This window comes from Hydra vulgaris, chromosome 05 (genome assembly GCF_038396675.1).
Source record: "Hydra vulgaris chromosome 05, alternate assembly HydraT2T_AEP".
Taxonomy (NCBI): domain Eukaryota; kingdom Metazoa; phylum Cnidaria; class Hydrozoa; order Anthoathecata; family Hydridae; genus Hydra; species Hydra vulgaris.
Window position 1 is genome coordinate 4585743 of NC_088924.1, and position 7781 is coordinate 4593523.

Consider the following 7781-nt stretch of genomic DNA (forward strand, 5'->3'; position numbering starts at 1 on the left):
TAGATGTTGGTCATCAGCTTTAGTACTATTGAAAAAATCTTCTCTATCTTTTTTCTAATGATAAATTTCTAATAATTAATTCTAGTAACAAATAGAGTAATATAAAAAAAATTGATAAATTATATAAACCAATTGATTTTTAGAACAATGGCAAATAATAAAAAATATCTCTTGAAGTGCCAGCTTGCACTTTGCAATACATTTTCATAAGAACTCTCAGAACATTGCAGAGTAAAAAAAAAAAAAAAAAATTTTGGATTTGCTCATTGTTTAAAAACCGTTGTGAAAAAGGTGTATTTAACACACTTATTCCTGAGCTACGTCTTCATGACAGAGAATTTTTTCATCGCTTTTACAGAATGTCGCCTGAAAGGTATGAACACTTGTTAAACACAAAAAGTTTACATTAATTTGGAATTAACTGAGATCGATAGATAACAAAAGAAAAACTAGTTTTTAACAAAAATAAATGCAACAGAAAGCTTGTTATAGAATGAACTATCAAGGATCCCTTTTGATATGGTATTTAAGGAAATAGAGTATGCAAAATCTGCATCAAGTAAATTAACTAGAAAATACCGTCATCTGTCTTACTGGTATACTAGTGCAACATTGCTAAACAACAAGCTTGACGAATTAATAATTGATATTGATGTTAAGCAACCACATTTGTAATGATATGTGAAACATGGTGAAGTGAATATCAGCAACAAATATTCTGAGTATTTTTTTCCAGACAAAACAGACTGGTTAAAAGGGGATATGAAGTATGCATTAATTGTCATGAAAGCATCAGTTCTTTTATATTGAACAATGTTTATTTACATAATGACAATATCTGAGTAAACATGATGCTCGGTTTGTACAGTTTCAGTAATAACATTTTGTGGGTGTAGAAGGTAGTAAGGAAAATAACAAGCAAATTGTAGATTCAACCATTATTCCTGTAAGTTGTTTAGGAAAATCAATTTTCAAGTGTACATATTGTGGTGACTTTAAATACTCAAAATATAAATCAACCAACATTTTAAATAACAGTTTAAAATGTTGGTTGATTTATATCAACCAACATTTTAAACTGTTATTTAAAATGTTGATTTATATAAATCAACCAACATTTAATAAACAGTTAATAGTTTTTGTAAAATATAACGGGTATTTTTTTTACTGTGAATAGTTCAAGATAAATCTTTTATCGCTGTTCTCTTCAGAAAATATACAAATTTTGTTTTTCGCAAACTTATTGATGCATTTTGGTATTTCTTAAACTAAATAACCGGGACATATAGGGATAACTGTCCCTATATGTCCCGCTCTACCTTACATTGGATTGAGATAAGTAGGTTATTACTTTTAAAAATATGCGTAAAATGCTTTTTGATTTTTTTCCATTTGTTGCCCCGTTTTGTTTTCAAAATAGCGAGCCCGTCGTCACAATACAAGCCAAAACTATTTTTATCGTAATGTTGAGAGAGCTGAAACAATATAAAAGTACCAACTAGCTCGTAAACTACATCTCCATCAAATGCAATTGTGACATTAAATAATCTGCCTCTTTTCTTTATCCAGGCTTTAACGTATTTAAAAATTAAAGATTTTCTTGCATAATCTTGGGTAAAATAATTTATATCAAAAATTAAAAAATTTGCAAAGGTGTTTATTTTTAATTTTTTAAACCAAGCTATAACAAATTGGGTAAATCGAATGAAAAGATATAAGGATTTTAAGATATTTACTCGACTAAATTGACTTAAGTCGATTAATAGGATGTCTATAATCACTTAAATCGACTATTCGATTTTTCAAAGTCGACTAATTTTGATTTTCAACTAGTCAACTTTTTGTTGATTAGTCGAAGTCGATAACAACACTAATTAAAACCTTGCAAATATGATAAGTGATAAACCTTGCAAATATGATAAGTGATAAGCTTTCAAAAAAGGTGTGCAGTTGACTTGTGTTTGTTTTTTTGTTTGCTTTTTTGTTTGCTTGTTTGTTTTTAAATTAATTGAGTTAAAAGCACTAGCCTAGCGACAAAAAATAGACCTTCCCGAAAAATTGCATTCCGGGACCGTAAATTATTTCTGTGTTTCCCCTCCCCCTCCCTCCCTCATGACAAAAATTATGAAAATAAAATATTTTTTTTAAATACATTTTTGTTTAATTAAATAAAAACCAGTATATTTCACTATGCACGTCTGGTAAACAGAAAAACTAATGAAAATTTTTTTTCTTGTCTTTATAGCTGTAAATTGTTCTATAACACCTTTTAAATTGAATTGAGCTATTTCTGCTTCAGTAGCTATTAGGTCTAGTGCCGACAATATAATTTTTGCCGTTGTTATCTATTAATGTGTTTTAATGTGCTTAAAGGCTTTTTTCAGTTGCTACGCTAATGGGTAATGTCAAATATACATAAATGCTGCTATTATATTTTTAAATGAGCAATTTATATCATTATATGTTTTTGTGGACATGGGTAAAATGCAAAAATGCGGAAACTTTCAATTTGTAAAATGCGGGTAAAAAGTCCGGAAAGTTTCTCTTAACCCTAACCTTATCGCTGCCCTACTAGTAACTTTTAAGGGATTGATTTATTATACCTTTTCATTTTGTTTCCCATTTATTCCAAAACATGTTAATTTTAACATAAGTCTGTTTTGAGGTAGAGAATCAACGCTTTGGCGAAATTGAGATTACATCAATAAATGGGTGAAATACTACAGAAGATGAAATAGTATCAAAAGTCTATATTAGATTAGTCACTCAAAATTTGGTTAAGAAAAATATGGTTAAGAAAGCCATGATGGTGTGCGGAAGGTATTTTATTATCGCTAATGTGCATAAAGATTTTTTTTTTTTTTTTTTTTTTTTTTTTTTTTTTGTTATTCACCTCCCCAAGGCCGAGAAGGTTACTACAGATGAGAAGACTACTTAATAGTGGTTAAAAACCTCTCTAAACTCTATAACTCCGAAACACGAACCTTGACGAACAAGGCCGCTGCGCGGAGAAACATGTTGAGCGCAGTACTACCAGGGACTTGGTGGGGATCGAACTCCGAACCTCTCGCTTATGAAGCAACCGCATTGCCGCTTCACCACTACCGCATTTTATTCTTAATAAGTATTTTGACTAATTTGCAGGTAACAGAGTTTAGTGAAATTGGTCGATTGTTTTCAGCAACTAACTTATCTTCCGTCTTTTTATAGACTGAACTAATTAATTATAATTTTCTAATTTCGAGAGAGTAAGTAGTATTCCAGAATTAAAGAATTTATGAAAGATTTTTGTAAATTGAAAAAATATTGATAGGGTTTAGATTAGTAAGTTAATGTCTGAGAAAGAAAAACTCAATTTTTCATTATAAGTTCATTCAGGTTAGCATCACTTTTTTAGCGATGGAAATTATTAAGAGGGATGGTAATATTATTTTTTTTTTATGTGCTCTTGTTGCTTTAAATATATCAACATTTACGGAACGATTAAAAAGATAGCAAACTATTTTAAGCTTATTATTCTTCCATTTAGTTGAGCAGTTGATATACCAAGCGGATTTTTTTGCTCGGATTAGTTTTTTAATATGAAGAGTAGCCCAAGGGTTATACTTTTTCTTTGTTTTATTAACCTTGGAGATAAAATATTCGCAAAAAGTACTATTGTTAGCAATTAACAAATTTGATCCGCGGTTTTTAGCAGAAATAAAATATTCCAGTTGATTGATGCAATAAAGATTGATAATGAATCGTGATCACTTTTGCTGTAACTAAACAACTGAGACTCACTTTCGGTAAACGGTTGTTAAAAATCCTCAAGTCATATTAAAGTGGCCCTTAGTATTATTACCTAATATAGCATAAGGAAACAATTTAAATATAGAATTACTACGATAGATAAATAAAAAGTCCAATATATGGTTTGAGCAACCATAGGGTTTCTGGACGTAGAAAACGTGATATTTTAAAATTACCGACAATGAAGTAGTCATCATAGGGCTTCTTTGTTAAGCTATGAGCTAATTTGAATGATTTAGCAATATATTATACTAAATTAGCATCATTTGGTCTATGTATAACCTAGATAAATATGTGTTTATTGTTATTTTTTACAGATACCAAAACTTGTTTGAGAAAATTTTTATAGAACTAATTAACTTCATGAGAGATAAATACATCAGTAATGAAGATAGCTATCCTGCTACATTATTTCGTGTCACATGATAGAGCCGAAAATATTTATCCTCGAAAATAACACCGAAATATTTCACAACCAAAAAATTTAGAACCGAAAAGTATACTTTCATTGCAGGATCGAATTACAAAATCCTTTCTTGCGCCAAAAGTGCTAGAACCGAATTTTACAGCGGAAAAAATTTGGATAGAACTACAAAATCCTTTCTTTTATTATTTTAATTTAATTTAAAAACTTTATTTCACGTTTTGCGATCGAAAATTCGATCGATTTTTTTTGTTCTAAAATTATTTACGACATTTCGATTGATAATTCGATCGAATTTTCTTCGGTTCTAAATACAATTATGACTTTCGATCGAAAATTCGATTGAAATTATTTCGGTTCTAATTTTTTTCGTTAATATTTTTGGTTGTGTAATAAATTTCTCATATTTGGTTCTAAATTGAAATTTACGACTCGGTTGAATCATAGGACGCCCATTATTTCATTAAAAATGGGTTTTTGTGTAAATTCTTGTTCAAAAGAACTGAAATTCGGGAGTCATTTTACATAAAAGTTGAAGTTCTTTAAGGCATTTCAAATTATGTTAGTTTCAAATGCGATATATTGTTTCTAAAGTTCCAAAATGTGAAATTAATAATTTCCACGATTTTTATCTGTTGTGTGTCTGAAAACATGCTTTTATTTTATCATAAATATCTTTATGATCGTACAATGTGTTTTTTGTTTTAGCTGGTATTTCACACAATCAACTTAATAAGACGCGCAACCATCAATCTCTTGGTGTAACAGTTTTGCCGAAGGTTTATATTTTTGCAGAATATTTATATTTATATATAAGATTTAACTATTAATATACTTAAAACTGAAATATGTGTCCAAATCAAAATTCTTTTTAAATTCAGAAATCTTCTTTCCACTTTTCCCAAAAGTTTAACGTTGCAGATCCAAGTTTTTGGATTAAAAATATAAGAAAATGGTTCTGTGTACTTGTAAAGTCCTATATCAATAGGAAAGTTACATTTGTTGCCGAAAAAAATCTGCATTTGTTGGTTCCAACAAATGCAAAAAAATAAACCTCTTTAATGACCATTATTCTGTAGGAGATTAAGAAAGGGAAACTATTATTTTTTAGGAGATTAAACTTACTTAATACCTTTGTATCAGAAAAACCAACCGAAATGCAAAAATCACCAGTTTAAAGTTCTAAATCTTGTAGATATACAGTTCTTACCTATAAATTATATTTATAATAATATTATATATATTATAAATATAAAATATATTCCGAATAAAAAGAGTCTTTTGATATCTTATTTTATTTATAGTTTTTTGATAATTGTTAATATCATGTATTAATATTTGATAATTTATATATTTTAAAATATTTTCCATATAAAAAAGGTATACTCCAACGTGCTTACTTTAAGTTGTTTTGTAAAGTTTTTGATATCTTTTTAATTTTTTAATACCTTTTTGAAGTTTTTATACTTTATGTCAAAACAAAAAGCTTAAACTTTTCCTAATAAAAAAAAACAAAACAAATAAGTCAGCATCAAGTAAAACAAAATATGATGTCATTTTTTGTAAAAAAAAGAAAAAAAATTACGTTGAATCCTTCTTATAGATAGAATTCCACTGTAGTAGACGATAACAAAAAATTATATTCCTATAATGCATTGCTTATAAAGTGTAAAACCGGGTAGCCCCGGACGGTGGGTAACTCCGGACACTCCTAGCCAATTGCTTTGACATATTATGATAGATGTTTTACATATACCATATTTTCACTCAATTAATGTTTTTATAGTACTTAAAATCATAGCTTCTTTAGTTTAAGCTGTACATCAAGTGTCCGGAGTTACCCACCGTAGCGGGAAAAAAAATATTGCACTCGTGCAATATTTTTTTTTCCGCTACCAGATGAGCGATGTATATTCATATCTGATTATCATTATACATATTAATATACCTAATTTTTATGGAAACTAATAACTTTTTATTGATTAAAGAAACATATCTATTTACAATAGTTATTGAAAAAAATTTTGTTTAATACTTGAAGTTACTAGTTTTAAAACTATTATTTGTGAATGAGATATGATCGGATTGTATCGGACGCATCTTTGGAGGGCGGTTCCGGACAACTTAATCCGTTTACATATCAAAAATGAGAAACTTTTATATAAATATATTAATAGATTAAAATAATATACAAATCTATATTAATTATTTATTTAATTCTAATAAAAAGACCAGATTTGAAAAAGATTTGAACAAAGTGTTTTAACATGTTTATTTTCATTAGTAAAAAGCTAATTTTTATATTTTTAAATGATGACATTTCCATTACTTATATAACAGAGGCAATTTTTAAAGGCGATTTTTTTTTAAATGTGTTGAGAACAGTCCAATGCTAAATGATTGTATATTATATTTATATCACACAAAAAAGAATTAAAATCATAATTAAACTATACGTCCAATTTTGAAACCCGAGGCTACCTTCCAATTTTGAAACATGCTTTTTTTCTAACATTTTTTCTTTTATATTTTGTATATTATTAAGTTAATCGATAATTATTTTTTATCGCTTTGTTTTCTGTGAGGGCATGTGTACCATCTATTGTTTCCATTAGTGTCCGGGGCTACCGGACTTTCCCATAAGGTAAAGTGAGGTAACATTGATACATCTTTAGAAAATATTTGGCATGCAATATTTCTGTGTTTACCAATGATAATGCGGCATTAAACTGATGAAGAATATAATTAATTATCTAATATTATTGATAGATAATTAATTTTGTTTTTGGGGTTCTAGTGTCAATGTTAAATTTTTGCTATATGGAGTGACATCGACAGTAGTATGTTTTATGCTGTAAATGTTAAAGTTACATCATAAGAGGTAACATTATTATTGGAGTATTGACAAACAAAATTGAGAACACATTTTTAATATATATTAGCATATATTAGCACCAACCTACATTTCGTTTTAAAAATAAGCAGCATTAAAAAGTTGTAAAATTGCAATGAAAATGTAATGTTATACTTTTTGAAAGAAATTAATTAGCTTCAGTTCTGAATGTGTCTACTTAAAAATATAAAAAGTATGTTAATTTATGATTAAATTTGTTTCTCTAAGAATTGTCAAACTATTAAGCTCCACATCACATTGATGACTCAATATTTGATTACGACGAAATCCTACAGCGCTATAATTTTTTGTTGGATTTTTTTTTTTTTTTTTTTTTGTAGTTATTTTAGAAAAAACAAGACAATTTTTTACATTTTCAGGTTTTGATGTTTTGTGCTTGCCAATATTATGCAACACTGTGAGGTGTGGATTTTAACTTATTGCAAGTGTCGGTTTTTAGATCTGTTGACATATGGTATATTGGTATATTTCTTTTTTCGTTAGAATTACTCTTTAATTTAGGGCTTGCTTTGTTTGATTCCATTTCATGTAGTTGTGAAAGATTACTCAGATGTAAGACATTTCGCCAACTTTTGCTTGATTCTTGGCCCATAGGGTCACTTAAGGATTCCTGTCAATGTTACCCCAAAGCTAAAATATGCGTTTGAAAAA